Raw genomic sequence first — 13,623 nt, 5'->3', positions numbered from 1 at the left:
GATACTACCTATTATTACCACCCTATCTACACCTTTAATTTCACGGCACTAAATAGGAAAAAGAAGTGGACGGTATATAAATTCACTAAGAATGTCTATAATATATAGATGCCAAAGCACTTAGACAGAATTCGCTCTATTATTAATAATTTACTATCTAATTTTAACTTTAAAGTCTTATAGCTTTTAAAATCCGGACTATTACAAAAGCTAAAAAGTTATTATCTCTTACAATTATTTACGGAGCTAGAATCTTTACCGGGAGAGCGTGACAGTTAGTTAGGTATTGTTAATTAAGATACTACCCCCGATACTTCTTTTATAGAGGAAGAGACATCTAAAAGACTAAGAAGAAATGCTAGGAAATAGTAAGTGCGAATAGTCTTAATCTATTATTCTTTAGCGTTTAACTTTATATACGTCCTAACTTAAAGAGCACTCTAAATACTATTCCTGTTTTTAGTTATTAAAGGTAAATCGTATATAACCGGCAAGTATATTTTTAAAGCGGAGAATTAAGCCGTAGTCTTTAGCGCTTATGCTCTTAAAATCTAATACGGCCTTAATAATCTAGCCTAACACGCCTCTCCTTCCAAAAGCGCGCCATTATATTAGAGGCCTTACCCCTATAACTCCACTAGTATTCTCTATCTACACTTAAGGGCCGTTTTATATAGTACTGGTTAAGATATATCGCACGCCTATACTCAATAAGGTCTTATAGTAAATAATATTAGTAGATAACATAGTAAAATAGGGGGCCGTTAAATATTTAGAAGGCGTAATTAAGCGGCTAGAAATAGTGGCTAGACAGGGACTTCTTTAGGACTTCTAGTCCATAGTATTTTGTCGGCTATTAGATTATCTATAAAGCTAATATCTAGCTTTTAGTCGACCGTAGATCCTTACAAGGGCTACTAAGTATACTCTACTAGTCTTTATTATGCCTTTAAAACGAACCCATACTTTTTTATAAAGTCCAAAAATAATATAATTAGCTTATTAAACCACTTTAGGACTCTACGTTCTTTTACACCTTTAGGCCAGTCACGCTAGCCGTCCTCAGCGTATAGTGGATTGTCCCCTTCTTTATATTTCTTAAAAACGGCGGCACTTGCCTCTTTAAGACCTTCTACTTCCCTAAAGAATGCTTTATATAAGCTAGGAATCCCCACGTAAAGAAGGCCTAGCTCCTCCTTTAGAACATCATCTACGTATTTCCTATATTTAGACAAGTTAGCAAAGCTACTTATTTTACGTTAATATGGGGTTTAAATATAGAATAGTAGCGGTCGGGGGGGAGGCGTGGACTCTGTAATAGTAGCGTATACCTTTTTCTAGATAACCTCGTTAGGTTCAATCCGAAGGATCGTATTTAGAAGAGGTATGAATTGTTTAATGTTAAAGCCGTTAGAATTAACCACTAAATTAAGTCTTAATAGATTACCAAAGAGGCTTTTGTTGCCGCTATTAGATAATAATAAATAAGAAGCGGGAAGGCTTTATAGAGCTAGTATTAGATTAAGTAAGGTATCCTTTAGTTCTACAAGCATTAGATGGAGCTTATACTAGGTAAATTAATAGTTACCTTTATTACCTATCTAATGCAACGCGTTTAATAAGTTAGAGATACCTAGATCCTTATAAGTTAAGTTAAATAAATCGCGAAAACCGTTTAGTCCCTCTTTAATAGGTTTCGTTTTAATTGTCTCTAATCTAGAGAGATTTACTATCGCGGGCGAACGCGCCGAAAGCTATATTGGGAAGGCCGACGTAGTAAGTAGGTAGGTAGGCGAGGAGGGGATATTAAAGACTAGGATATAACGGACGGTATAATAGTAGAGAAGTAAATAAGTGTAGGGAGGCCGAGGACACGTCGGTGGCGTTTTGGAATAAGGAAATAATAAGGAAGAAAAGTATAAGGAAGGAAGTAAGGTGCGAGCGGAATGTAAGGAGGATTGGGCGTGGAAAAGTTAAGCTAATCTAATGTGGCTTAGACTGAGGCTTTGCGGGGCTTAGTTAAATACTAAGCTATAATAACCTAAAGTGCGGGTATATCGTTTATAGTCTCTAGTCGTGGCTAAAAATGCAGTATGTATGTGGGATTCCAGTATTATCGGAAAGTTGTAGGCAGCGTTTATTAGTCTATAACTAATTATACTTTATTCCGCGACGTATAGGCTCTAATGCAGCGGGGGCGCCTATAAACAATTACGTGGCTAGTCCTAAAACGAGCTAAACCTAATATGCAAATACAGATACAGTCAACCTCTTTTCGCAGCAGTTAATTGACCTGTTTCCTGAAAACTGGATCTAGTTCCCAGAACTAGATCCGGTTTTTAGAATTATGCCCTTTTTATAGTAGTTAATTAGCCTATATTCTAAAACCGGAATCAAGATCTAGTCTCTAAAACTAGATCTAGTTTTTAGGATTACAATTTAAGCTAGAACTAAAAATAGTCTATTTAGCTCAATACTATATATTTTTAGTCACGTTTGGTACGTCTAGAACCTAGAATTAGGATATAGTCTTTAGAATTAGAATATAGTTTTTAAAATTAGATCTAGTTTTTAGAACAAGATCTCGTTTTTAGTTAAAACTTAAGCCAATATTAAGCGGTAGATCCTCTATTTATTCTTAACATTCCCACCCTATTAATATGAAATTTAGAGTCAACCCGCACCTTAGTTACCCTATAAAACGCCAGTAGGCTATTAATTATCTAGTATTATAGTAATATATCTAAAGTAAAGGTTACTACTAAGGTTAAAGCGAGCTATAAATGAGAATTTTTGAAAGTAAAAGGAGACCTTTTTACAAAAGGCCAATAGATTAAAGCGAGATTATAACGTAGATTGCTATATCCTAATACGGCACAACGGTCGATTTTATACCTATACGTCTATAGATTAACCTTTATGGCCTCCAAATCTATAAGACCTAGTAGGCCCTCCCCCCTCTATTGCTATAGGACTACTAACTGCTTTTAAAGGAAAAGTTCTATCCTATACTAGTTAAGAAGACGCTAGCACATTTTAACTATATTAAAGAGGGTAGACCGATAAAGGCTAATTCTGGGATATCTGGATTAGAAAGCGACGAGTTTTTTTTATAAAGGATTAAACGAGTTATAGGCTAGCTAACTTATCGCTGCCAAGTATATAAAGGTGGAGAACTTATTAAACTTACTATAAGCGAGTTTCTTAACTTTAGTCTAATATGCGAAAACTTGTTCCTTTACACGTAAACAATAACGAGATATTCTTAATATGGAAGCAACTAGATAGAAATAAAATACCAAGCTAAGGAAATCCTAATTAACGCCTTAATTCTCAATAAATGCCAAAAGAGATAAGCGTAGTTGCGAAAATCTTTCTTTATAAGAAATTTCTCATTTCTTAGGCTTCTTAGAATCTCCATCTCCGGTATAATCCGCCTTTCTCTAATTCTAGTATTTTCCTAATATTTTTCTTACCAATTGCGTTCTAGGCATAAATTGTTAATTGCGCACTAATATGAATAAGCATTCTCCGCTCTAGTTTGAGCTGGGAGGGTTATGCGAACTAGGCAATTATGCGAGTTTAGGGATTGTACGAGCTCTGGGATCTTGCGAGCTAGAGGTCATGCGAGCTAAGTAATCGTGTAAGCTAGGAAATCGTGCGAGCTAGGAAATCGTGCGAGCTAGGAAATCGTACAAGCTAGGAAATCGTGCGAGCTAGGTAATTGTGCGAGCTAGAAGATCTTACGAGCTAGGAAATCGTGCAAGCTAGGAAATCGTGCGAGCTAGGTGATTATGCGAGCTAAAAGATCTTGCGAGCTAGAAGATCTTGCGAGCTAGGCGATTTTACAAGCTAGGTAATCGTATAAGCTAGGAGATCTTATAAGCTAGATAATTGTGCAAGCTAGGAGATCTTGCGAGCTAGGCGATCGTGCAAGCTAGGCGATCGTGCGAGCTAGAAAATCGTGCGAGTTAGGTAATTGTGTAATTAAGGTAATTATGCGACCGAGGTAGTTCTAAAAGTAAAGCGGTTTATCTAAGTTCCGGAAATTGATTAAATAAGTGATTAGATAGTGTATAACGTTAGAGCGGTACTTATAGCATCGTTAAACCAGAATAGGGGTATATAAGGAAGATGGACTAGTATATAAGATATATTAATATATAGGTAAGAAAAAAGTGGAATGGTCTAATTGGCGGACCGGTATATAGTGATGGGCCTTATATACTAGTATACCTCGTTTACTAGTATATTTACTATACCAGTTTATTTATACTAGTTTTAGAGTTCTAGCTAGGTAATACTAGTCCGCTTTATATGCTAGTTTTACCTAGTAATCTTATGTACTAGCCTACCTTTTATACTAGTTTAACTTTTGTAGGCGAAACTTCTAGGGTACTAAAAACTGGACCTAAATGTTAGTATTAACTCCTAAGTCTAAAATAGGCTCTAATGACAATAAGACTGAAAATAATCCGCTTTATATTAAGATTAAGGTTAGGAGCAGGGTAATTACACTTAAAAAAAACATACTATATTATAATCTAGTATTTAGTATAAGCGGCAAATACTAGAATATCTGCGTTGCTGCTTACGCTAATCTAGTTATAGGTTAGTAGTGGATAATGCGGGCTATCGCGAGATATCGGTAAATAATTTGTACTAATATATACTAGCGTCTATATATTACTTGGCAGCATCTACCTCAGCAACGCATAATGCTGAGACCTCCCGCAATATTCGCGAATATTAAACGCAGTCACTACGTAGCTAATTCGCTTTTAATATCGCTAAACTTATTAATATTTATTATACATTTATTATCTATTTATTTAAGAATTATTTTATAACGCTATTACCACTTATAACTAACTAGGAGACTTATACGCGTGTATAATCCCAATAAGTAAACCCACCTAGATAATTTACCTTAACTACACCATCGTCTATAACCGCTATACTCTCCTTTACTAGTTTTATAATGCCGTCTAAGGCTAATATACACGCCGCTACCGTAGAAGAGCGTGAAATTGCTAAAGAGTAAAGGGAATAAGCCTAAGATAAAAGGGAGATTTAGAAGTATAAGGAAGAGCGTAAAGCCCGCCTAGCGGAGGAAGCTCGCTAGCATAAATACTACCTAGCTTAAATGGCTTAATTATAGTTAGGCTTGGCCGCTTCGGCCTTATAGGCCACTATAATAGCTACTATAGCTAATATCCTTGGTAAGCCTCTCCCTCCTAGCATAAAGTTACTTAAACTCCGCCTTCTTGGCGTTATAAAAAGGGATTACCTAAATATTTTTAAGGGTACCTTTAATCTAGTAAACCTCGCCTATCTTTAAGTCTATACCGCTTAAATTAAGATCGCTAATAAGATATGGATTAAGAATAGTACTTTAGTTATAAGGAAGGCAAAGGTAGATAGGAAGCTATTTATAGATAAAGGCGTCTAGTTTAAAGGTTTTACTAACTACGTAGTTATTACTAGCACCCTCTATACATGCCCGTTGGACCTTATTACTAGCATACTTCTTTAGATAAATATAATTCGTACCTTATTAACCTAGTATATCTAGATAGGTTATATACTTAACTTAGTACTTAACTATTATACCTTTATAATAACTAATGGCCAACTAAAGCCCGCTAATTGGCAAATACTAGCCTAGTATATAGCGCCATACCTTATAATGTCTAGTGCTATTAGCTTTACCGCCTTAAAAAGACCTAGGTTAGATATCTCCTATACCTCTAATACCTGCCGCAGGTTTAATAGTAGAGGCTATAATAATACAGCTTATAAATACCCGTATAACATTAGGAAATTTTTTTTCGGGCTCGTTATTGCAGTTTACGGCAATTTGCGGCAAACTGTATGGTCGCGGCAGTCGTATATAGTCTTGTGCGGTTTACACATTTTATAGTATACTGCATAGAGCCTGCGTATTTTGCAGCAACTTGCAGCAAACTGCACAGAGCCTACGTATTTTATAGTAACTCGCAGCAAACGCGTAGAGCCTGTATATTTTATACGTTTTGTATATTTTATATATTTTATATATTTTACACATTTTGCATATTTTATACATTTTATATTTTACATATTTTATATTTCTATATAACTATATAAAATATAGAGCTATTTATTAAGTAATTAAGATAAGGGGGATACCCTTTACAAAGGCTCTAAATTATTAATTGGCGGTATTCCTAACGATCTGCTAGCTATATACTAATTTCCTAACTAGGCCTAGTGCCTGCCTGCCTACCTGCCTGCCTGCCTACCTACCTGTCTGTCTGTCTGTACCTGCCTATACCTACCTGCCTATGCCTACTGTCTATACCTACTATCTGTGCCTACCTGTCTGTGCCTACTGTCTGTGCCTACCTGTCTGTACCTACCTATCTGTGCTACCTGTCTATGCCTACCTGTCTATACCTACCGTCTGTGCCTACCGTCTGTGCCTCCTATCTGTGCTACTATCTATGCCTACCTGTCTGTAATTTGGGGGAAAGGTCGGCCCAATCGAAGGCTCCGCCTGATTTAATTGATCGATTAATCGTATTAATTCAAATCGTTCTCTACGGCCGTTCGCTGGCTGTATATTCGAACGGTGGTCGTCTGGCTCTGGCGACGGTCGACGGTCGTCTNGTTCTGGCGACGGTCCTCAGCTGGCTGCCGTTCTGGTGCCTCCCTAGGTAGGGAGGATNTAAGGAAGGAAGGGTAAAAAATAAGGTGGCTACCTAGGTATATAGATAAGGGGTACACTTGGCAGAGGCACGTGTAGAGGCTATCGGGAATATAGCGGGGACCCGATGCAGAGCTTCGTGTAGAGCCTCCGTATGTCGCGCAAAGCCTCGTGCAGAGCCTCTGTACGTAGAGCTTCGTGTAGAGCTTCGTGCAGAGCTTCGTGTAGAGCCTCCGTATGTAGTAGAGCTTCGTGTAGAGCCTTGTGTAGAGCTTCGTGCAGAGCTTCGTGTAGAGCCTTATGCAGAGCCTTGTGCAAAGCTTCGTGTAGAGCTTCGTGTAGAGCCTCCGCGCAAAGCTTCGTGCAGAGCTTTGTGTAGAGCTTCGTGTAGAGCTTCGTGCAGAGCTTCGTGTAGAGCTTCGTGTAGAGCCTTGTGTAGAGCTTCGTGCAGAGCCTCGTACAGAGCCTCTGTACGCAGAGCTTCGTATAGAGCCTCGTGTAGAGCCTTGTGCAAAGCTTTGTGCAGAGCTTCGTGTAGAGCTTCGTGCAGAGCTTCGTGTAAGGCTTCGTGCAGAGCTTCGTGTAGAGCTTCGTGTAGAGCTTCGTGTAGAGCTTCGTGCAGAGCCTCGTGTAGAGCTTCGTGCAGAGCCTCGTACAGAGCCTCTATACGCAGAGCTTCGTATAGAGCTTCGTGCAGAGCTTCGTGCAGAGCTTCGTGTAGAGCCTTATGCAGAGCCTTGTGCAAAGCTTCGTGTAGAGCTTCGTGTAGAGCCTCGGCGCAAAGCTTCGTGCAGAGCTTTGTGTAGAGCTTCGTGTAGAGCTTCGTGTAGAGCTTTATGCAAAGCTTCGTGCAGAGCTTCGTGTAGAGCTTCGTGCAGAGCCTCGTGTAGAGCTTCGTGTAGAGCTTTATGCAGAGCTTCGTGTAGAGCTTCGTATAGAGCTTCGTGTAGAGCTTCGTGTAGAGCTTCGTGTAGAGCTTCGTGTAGAGCTTCGTGTAGAGCTCGTGTAGGAGCTTCGTGTAGAGCTTCGTGTAGAGCTTCGTGTAGAGCTTCGTGTAGAGCTTCGTGTAGAGCTTCGTGGTAGAGCCTCGTGTAGAGCTCGTGCAAAGCTTCGTGTAGAGCTTCGTGCCAAAGCTTCGTGTAGAGCTTCGTGCAGAGCCTCGTGTAGAGCTTCGTGCAGAGCCTCGTACAGAGCCTCTATACGCAGAGCTTCGTATAGAGCTTCGTGCAGAGCTTCGTGCAGAGCTTCGTGTAGAGCTTTGTGCAGAGCTTCGTGCAGAGCTTTGTGTAGAGCTTCGTGTAGAGCTTTATAGTATTTTTGTTGCGTTTTTATTACAGCCGAAAATTAGGGTCTACTTAAGTCGCAATTTGCGGCGATTTACATGGGTAGCCTATGTATTTGTAGCAAATCGCCGCAAGTTACCGCAAATCGCTAAAATCGCGACTTACGCAGGTTTTGCAGACCCCGATTTTCGCTTGCGACAACGTGCCTAAAAAAAAAATTTCCTGATGAAGTGCTTAAAGTATAGTAAAGATTATACTATATTATCTAAAGCTTGCGCCTAGGAATAGTAAGGCGAACCTTATAAAGTAGGGTCTAGCCTAATAATAATACTAACTTTAATTATACGCCTAGGACCTAGGCCTAATACATTACTATTATTTTCTACCTTTATAAAGGCGAAGGCTCTCTACTACTCTCTATTACCCCTAAGGATCTTAGCGTAGCACTTTCTTTTATTTAACTACCCGGGCAATCTACTAGCCACCTTAGTAGGCATCCTAACCTATAGCTGCGAGATAGGAGCTAAGTCTATTTCTACCCTAAGATCTTATAGGAACTATAACTCCTCTTAGGATAACACCGACCTTATCTCTAAGAAGATAATATTAGACCTTAAAAAAGGACACATTAGAATCGCGATAGGGCCTATTATAGTTTTACCTCTTAGCCTAGTGCTAAAATCGGATAGAGGATACCGCCGAATTTATAATCTCTCCTTTTTACTAGCATCTTTAGTTAATAATATAATCCTAGAAGAATATAGAGCACTAGTATATACTACAGTTACCGCTATTTAAGCCTACGTTATTTTTATAGGTTATAAATATCTGCTGCTTAAAAGAGATATTAAAGACGCGTTCTGTATAGTCCCCCTATCTTATAGGGTAAGAACATTAATAGGCTTCTCCTAGGAAGGTATTACCTACTAAGAATACTGCCTATCCTTTAGTCTTCGAACTACGCCGCTTATATTTAACCTCTTCACGGAAAGCCTATACTAGATACTCTATTTATAACTACCTCATAAGGTAGAACACTACCTAGATAACTTTATCTTTATCCTTACTAACCTAAACGACTTAGTGGCTATTACCTAGACTTATATCTCTATTACTAACTCCCTAAGTATCCCTTAAAATAGCTCTAAAGATATAGTAGGAACTATTATTAAAGTTCTAGAATATACTATTAACACTATATAAATGTAAACGCGATTATTACCATAGAAATAATTACGTGCTATTAAGAAAGTTACTACCACACTCTAATACGGCTTATTATTGTTCCTTTAAGCCTAGTAGCTTATAGGCTACCTTATATAATGCGCCTATATAATTAAACTTAGTTAATCTTACTCTAGATCCCTCTAGATCTTTATTACTGCTTAGCTAGAGACTTTAGTAAATAAGTATAAACTTAGGCGATTTAGCACTAAGTTATAAAGTAACTTATATATCTAACTTAACCTACTTACTATAAGTAATAGGGTATTATTCTTTAACGATGTTAAGCGTATCCACATTTATCTCTTTACTAACGCCTCTACCTAGTTTAGGTTTAGTAGCTTTTACTTTTTTAAGGAACTTAAATATAAGGATAACTGGCAGTGGTATATAGCCAACTTCCCTTAATTTTAGGCGTTTAGTATATTGCCTAAGCCTAGTTAATAAGTAGACTATATTAATCTAAAAGAGATGCATACTATTACTTACGTATTTAATCTATAGTCTACTAACTAGTAGTATAGCGCGCTATCTATTTATATTAATAGCATAGTGGTTTACTAGGGTATTAAGAAAACTATTATCCGTAGTATAGTAAATAAATTACTCCGTAAGATTATACTAGCTACTATAGCTCACGATATTATAATATCCGCGAAGTAGATCCTAGGTAATTTAAATGGCTTAGCTAATACACTATCTTAATTCTAGGCCGCGGCTATTTATTAGTTCTGCCCATACTAGGCCCTTAATTTATTACTACTAAAGTTAATAAATTTTTAATAGGTGCCGTAAACCTAACGGACTACTTATAACCGCCTATAAACTTTAAAGATAATATTAACGCGCTATCTAACCTTTATACGCTCCTTCTCTGGAATAGCCTTACGCTAGTAACCTATAGGAACTATTCCTTAGTAGTTAATAGCTGGGAGTTATACTGCGCACTTAAAGGAGTCTCCCCCTATTTAGCTAAGCCGCGTAAACTAGGCGAATAGATTACCTACCGCGTATTTAATACCTCTTAGCTATAAATAGGCAGGCTTAAGGCCGAAACCTTATAAGCCTATATTTCTATAATTCGCTCGCGCTACGTAGATTACGGTATCTTAATTACAGCATTTAAGGATCTTATAGTATACTAATTACTTACTAAAGCAGCCGCTATCTCTCCCTTAGTAAAAAAGGACAAGTAACCTATTACTAGGGATATTCTAGCCCAGGTAGTAATACACGGCCTATCGCTACCAGATATTAACACTAATGCCGTATTCACCCTTATATTTACTGGATTTCTATAGATAGGTAAGATTACGTATACTACGGCGGAGCTTAAAAACTAAATAACCTTCCTAGTAAAAAAGGCCACTTAATATAATATTACCTTTACGCCTAGTAGGATAATATTCCGCCTTAAATAAAGTAAAGCTAATAAGTAATACTAGGGCGTTAACGTCGCTATTGCGATAGTAGGCGGCCTATTATACCTAATTGCTGCTATAATAAAGCTGTTTAATAGGGACCCTTAACCCCTTAACTCTCCCTTATTTAGTTTTAATAGTAAACCCTTTACCTCTTTAGGGGTTCGCAAGATTCTTTCCTCTTATCTAATAGCTACTGGGATTAACCTAAGTAGTTACTTAAACTACTCCTTTTGCTAGGGCGCTACCTAGTTCGCTAAAGATTTAAGGTATTTATATTAGCAAATTCAGTAGCTAGGTTAGTAGTTATTAGAAGCCTTTCACCTATATATTAAGACTAAAACCACTAACCTCCGTTACCTTAACTCTTACTTTTAGCGTAGTATACCGCTCTTAACGTAAGGATTACTACGTAGTAGGTTAAGATATTAAGAGGGCCGCTAAGGCGCTAGTAGTAAGTAAGCTAATAGCAATTTTCTATACCGGGTATAGAAAATTCTAATTAGTTAGCTTATAACTTAGGGTTAGTAGAATATAGCAGAATATAATAATATAGCAGAACTTGGTAGAATGCAATAATATAGCAGAATTTAGCAGAATGCGATAATATGGCAGAATTTGGCAGAATGTAACAATATAGCAGAATTTGGCAGAATATAATAATATAGTAGAATTTAGTAGAATATAATAAGGTAGCAGAATTTGGTAGAATATAGTAGAATACAGTAATGTCTTATTAGGCGTAGGAGCTTTGCTTAGGGATATCTAGCCGCTTTAGGGCAAATCCTTAACAGATTTAAGTGCTAGGAACTAGCAAAACTACTAAAAACTAGCCCTAGAGCGACCTTATAGCCCTACGCCTCCCAATTATATAAAAATTAAAATATCCCCTTATATAACTGCGATAGATAGATACTAGCGTCTATATATTGCTTGGCAGTATTTACCTTAGTAATACACAATACTAAGACCTTCCGCAATATTCGCGAATATTAAACGCAGTCACTACGTGGCTAATTCGCTTTCTTTACCCGCTATCCCTTATACTTAGTATATATTATATATAGATAGCGCTTTAAGGTAATTCTTTAGTAGGTACTAGGAACTAGTAAAACCACTAAAAGCCAGCCTTAATGTAACTACTACAGTTAGATAGTCTTACAGCTATAGGCTTACGGTTAAGAACATCTAGCCGCTTTAAGGCAAATCCTTAGTAGATTTAAGTGCTAGGAACTAGTAAAACTGTTAAGAACTAGCCCTAGAGCGACCTTATAGCCCTACGCCTCCCAATTATACAAAAATTAAAATATCCCCTTACGTAACTGTGATAGATAGATATGTAACTAAAGCTGTTACCTAACTGCCTAGATTATATATATATTAAAGACTTAGCTAAGCTAATAAGATAACTATAAGAGGACTTTATAGGCAGGGGGCTATAAAGGTATAATTGTAAAATAAGAGAGATTAGAGAGGAAACGAATCCTTAAGGAGGTAAGGCCTTTAGGATCGAGGAGAACTATATATACTATGGGCATGTGCCTCTGTCACGTAACTGACAACCTTTTAAGGGCTACCCTAAGGGCTTTTTAAGGTGACGGCAATAATATCCCTTATAATAACCTACCTAGTATAGAAATAAAGTAATAGAATAATGTAATTCCGGTTTATAGTCACTGTATTTACTAAGACTAAATGCTAACTATTTAAAGACGGCTACTAAAAACTGGCTAAAGGTATATTGCTATAGGCACCTACTATTATAGGTACTCCCTAACATTATAGGTGCTCCCTATTACCGTAGGCACTACTATTTATAGGCACTCTCCTTTATCGCGGGTACTCCTTATTTTCGTAGGTACTCCTTATTATGGTAGGTACTCCTTACTATTAAAAGTACTCCCTATTATAGGTACTCCTTTCTATTATAGGTGCTCCCCGTAATTATAGGTACTCCTACTTATAGGTACTTATTAATATTATAGGTTATATTCGTAACTAATATAATCTTAATTGCGAACTATAAAAGCTATATTAAAAGTCTTTAACCTAAAAGCCTTTATATTAAAAGCCTTTAAATAAGGGCCTATTAAGTATAAACTCGGGTCAAAATTTTCGCTAGTGGACCCCCAACAATCTATATGTTGCTTTTGGTTTACTTTATATATAAGGGCAGATCTAAGCAAGCTAAGGGGAGATAAAGCCCTAGGGGAACGAAGCCCTAGGGGAACGAAGCCCTAGGGGAACGAAGCCCTAGGGGAACGAAGCCCTAGGGGAACGAAGCGCGAATCGCTAGGATTTATTTTTATCCTCAGCTTCTTAGCTTTTAATTAGTTGGCACGACTAGCTTACACTTTAATAAGTTGCCTTGCGCCGTTTTATATAAGTTATATCTAAGGCTACTACCTAGACTTAGAGAGAAAAAAAGAGGGGGATTAAGTAGGCTCTAAAAATTAAGTATTTAGTTTTAGGTATAAACAAAGGGCTATTTTTAGCTTCTAAGAGGGTCCTAATTTTAGATGTTTTAAGAGCCTAAAATTAGGTCCTCTATTTTCAGGGTCTACTCAATCCCCTAAACCTCCTCGCTCCTATTTTTAACCTTTACTTTTCCTTTTAAGCAAATGGCGTAAAAAATCCCAATCCGGTGATAAAATTTCCGCATAGCTTTCCTATCCAACTAGTAAAGTTATTAAGAAAACGCCAAGTATCCATATAATGCATCTCTTAACTAAGACGAGACGCCACACCGAATCTATAGAGCTAGTGCTAATCCCTGCGGACGACCCGCCTACGGGAGCGCCTGTACCTTTAATGTATATCCGTTGACGAGGATATAGGTTGGGGATTTCGGCATAGTTTAGTTAACTTAGCAACCGCGCCAAGCCAAACGCCGAGTAGTGGAGGCAGTGCATTACCGCCACAACGCCATACTTAAGACCGTTTATTCCAACACCAACTACAGTTCCCCTATTTCCTCTATTCTTTAATTCTAAGAAGTAGACCCTTA

This window comes from Cenococcum geophilum (genome assembly GCF_001692895.1).
Source record: "Cenococcum geophilum 1.58 unplaced genomic scaffold K441scaffold_31, whole genome shotgun sequence".
In the NCBI taxonomy this organism is placed as follows: Eukaryota; Fungi; Ascomycota; class Dothideomycetes; order Gloniales; family Gloniaceae; genus Cenococcum; species Cenococcum geophilum.
The sequence above is the reverse complement of the archived record's forward strand: the minus strand, read 5'-3'. Positions refer to the sequence as shown.